This window comes from Austrofundulus limnaeus, unplaced genomic scaffold (genome assembly GCF_001266775.1).
Source record: "Austrofundulus limnaeus strain Quisiro unplaced genomic scaffold, Austrofundulus_limnaeus-1.0 Scaffold27, whole genome shotgun sequence".
NCBI classification, from domain to species: Eukaryota; Metazoa; Chordata; class Actinopteri; order Cyprinodontiformes; family Rivulidae; genus Austrofundulus; species Austrofundulus limnaeus.
In genome coordinates, this window is record NW_013952429.1 from 1,115,966 (window position 1) to 1,119,992 (window position 4,027).

Below are 4,027 nucleotides of genomic sequence, written 5' to 3' on the forward strand. Positions count from 1 at the left end.
GTCCAGAAGACCTATACTATTTTTTTTCTTTTTGATTTTTTACCTGGATTACTGAGATGTATCTGGACAAGTAGCAAAAGGCTAATGCAGGGTTCCTACAGTTTAAGGAAAGTTAAATTTAAGACCAATTTCTTGATAAACATAAGTGACAAAAAAAAAAAAAAATTAAACTGTGGCAGAAACTCACAAATCACAGAATTTTTGGTTGAATTATTCAAATATTGCTAATATACCAATGGTTTTTATCCATATCTAACTGCTATTTTGTCAAATTTAGCTTTAAACATTCCTAGCAGTCAGTTTTAAACTGAATTTAATTCCTGGAACTTCTCTAACGACCTAAAAATTGGAGTTTTATGACCCAGAGTGGGTTCTCAACCCTAGGTTGCTGGAGATAAAAACTTAAAGTGCCTGTGACATCAAACTTTTGTAAGAAATATGAATACATTTTTGGAAGGACAACGTTATTAACATTAGAAAACCAATTTCCCATTGCTCAGATGGACAGTTGTTGAGATATTTGCAGGTGAAATAACAGGAAGTGATGTCTAAAGGAAACATCTGAATGGGGATATTTCAAAAATAAACACGTTACCAATTATTTTAATATTTGAGATGAATTACAGTCAGTGTACTTACAATGTGTTAACATTTTTAAGACTTCTGAAGATTGATTTAAGACCTTTTAAGGCTAATTAAGGTCTTATTTTTGGATTGATGCATTCAAGGCCTTTTAAGACTTTTTAAAGATCTGCGGGAACCCTGATTTCCATCCAATTCCTCCAGACAAAAAAAAAAAAATCAGTCTCAGACACTTTACTTTGGATAACTCTGATGACCTGATTGTCTGAAAAATCTCCTGCACAATGAGTGACTTAAATCGTGTTTGTCCTTCAGGTAACACCTCCTGATTACCGTATGGTCGAAACTGTCACACAAAAGTGAAAGCTTTTCAGCTGTTCCAGCTGTCACTTATGGCTTGATTTGTGCCATCTTGAGTTTTCTCTGTTGCTGTAATTAAAAGATGAATGTAGTCAAGGAGAAAATTGGTCTCTCCTTGAGTTTGTACACAGCCCCACAGTATTCTGACAGAACGCAGAGTGTTTGACAACCGTGAGAAAATGCTGCTTCTTCCATGTTAGTTTCCATTTCCTGTCAGTCCGTGTGCACACTTTAAGGCGGCTGCTCCACTGGAGCCGTTTCAGCCTCCTGATGAAGAGCTTTCTATACCCAGGAGGGAAGGCAGGAGGCACCGTGTCTGAATAAAAATAAAAATATCTCCTCTCTCTTGTTAAATTGTTTGCATTTTACTAACATTTACCCACTGATTTAATCACTGGCTGTAGAGAAATAATCGCCTGGCTCTGTCGTGATTCATGCTTATTGCGAATCATTTACTTTTTACTGGGAAAACATCTCGATAACAAGTACTGAAGTTAGATGTAGCCAAAAAATAAAAAAAGCTTTGTTCACTCATGTTTTTATTGTGATTTGTAACCTGTCGATTAAAAGAACAGATTTAAAAAAAACAGGGCTAAACGTGTGTAAGCTTACAAAACTTTGTCCATTAATATTTAAGAAGTACGTAAAATCAAATAAGATAATAAATAATTTTCTGCTAAGACAAAAGATTTGTGTATTATGTAGAAGTTCATCACAATTTAAAGATGTAAATGTGCTCTAGGGGTTTAAGAAAATATCAATACACTGAAATATCGCGATATTTCATTTCCCGATACTGTATCGATATTCTAAAGCCCTGTATCGATTTTTTATTAAGGTTTAAAATGTCAACTTTCCTGCCAGCCGTTCATTTATATGTTGTAGTTCAGCCTCTGACCACTAGTTGGCAGCAGTGAGCCAGCCATTTGGCTACTCTACCTCTTAGGCTATTGTTAAGTGTTGGGTGACCATATTGTAAATTAATATTAAAAACTAAAAGCTGCAAAAAATATATTTTCAAACTATTTATTGGAAAATTTAGTCTAATAATTGAAAACATGGATGAAATAAGAAATACGAAACAAATAAAATAAAATGCATACAAAGCAGAGCACAGCTAAATGTATCAAAAGTATGTCTCTGTAATATTAGAATTTTCTGAGACAATGAATTTTGGTTCTTCATTTTTTTCTACTGCAAGAGGTTTTTATTTAATAGAATTTTTGGACAAAAAAATCGCAATATATCGCCTTGCTTATAATATCGCAATATATCGGGATATATCGTATCGTAACCCCTTTGTCATGATATGTATCGTATCGCCAAATTCTTGCCAATACACAGCCCTAATGTGCTCTGAAAATAAATATGGCTATTCCAATCAAAATTCAGCCATCTTGACTCATTTAAAAATACGGATAAGATGATACCAAGTCTTAGTCCGATACTTGTGTTATTTTGCACAGATGCAGACACGTTTCCTTATAACTGCAGTGTTGGGAGTAGTGAACAATGACCTCTATTCATAATGTTACTCAAGAACAATATGAGCCTAACTCAAAATCAGTGCAATGCACATTTTTAGGCTTCGGATGGTGCTCTATAAAAAGGTGCTACCTCACTGAGCTGATAGCTGCAATGTTGCCAACACTGCTCACAAATAATGACCATCAATCTTTAACTTATTTATTTGCAAAAATAAAGTTTTATTGCCTCTTGTCACCACAGAGATTTTTCGCACTAGCTTTCATTTTCCATGTTGCAACTACCACTTCTGCTCAGGTTCTCTTTAGGCAAGAAATGAAACATTTAACGCCTCTTGTCACTCATGTGACTGACAGTCAGGTGGGAGAGAAGTGGGAGGAGAGGAAATAAGAGAAATGGACATACGGTATGTATGTGGCCATTTCATACATGACTGTATTTGTATTTGCTAAAATCATGATTAATTAATCAGTCCTGCTTTGTTTAACTCTGTATTGGTACATGTGATTGTTAGAACATCTTTTATTGCACAACATGAAAGAAAAACACTGTGTCAGGTGCCTTTAATTTCCAGATCAAGACAGGTGATATTATTATAGCTGGTATGGCAGTTGTCTTGATTAGTACTGTCTATGATCAGATACTTATTGTCAGATTGTGACTTCCCTCAAACTGAATTTTGACTTGACTTTTAGGGATGTTCTTCTCACCAGTACATTTATTAAAGGTCAATAAATCCTGAACATTTATCTGTGATCACCGGCATACTCACCAAACTGCTCACTTGCCTCGGCTACATTTGGCTTCCGAAGAAACCGTCTGGAATAGACAGAGAGAGAGAAAAAAAAGATTGTGTCAAGCTCTGGACACATCAGGGTTCAGCTTTAGGAGCAGGACTCAAATACTTTGATAGGTCCATGCCACGCCTAATAGGATGCAGAAACAATGCGACCCTGAGCCTCTGTCAACATCATTAGGTTGCGAGTTAATTTTGAGTGATGTAGTTAGTGCTAAACGTGAGATTTAGGTTTGTGTGCTGATATTGCTGCTAGCTGACAGCTAACGTTAGTAAAAGCATCGTGGTGCAGGCTATTTATTTAACACCGACAAACATTAACAACTGTCTAAACGATATACCTATTAAATAGTGCAAATACGCGCAGACACATGAATGAAACACAACATTTCGCGATGCAAAACAGTGACCGCTAGCTTTGGCTGCTAGCTTTAGCTTAGGCAGTACAGTACGCACGCGAGATAAATAACCTTATCCTAACTAAATTTGTTCACTCTTCGCTTAATATGAAATAATGTAACATAAACTCTTACTAACTTTTTTAGTTTATTTGACACAGCTCGGTATCTCGCCAGAAAATCTCCTTCTGCAGCCATAATCACCAAAACAAAACAAACCAGGAAACGCCACTAAGAGCTGTGTCACGATTGGCTCATTAAATTTACTTATCGCGATTTCATTGGACGCCTTGCTCACGTGCTTACCTTAAAAGGGTACGCCCATATACCGAATTTGACGAACACAAACAATAATAATAATAATAATAATAATAATAATAATAATAATAATAATAATAATAATAAT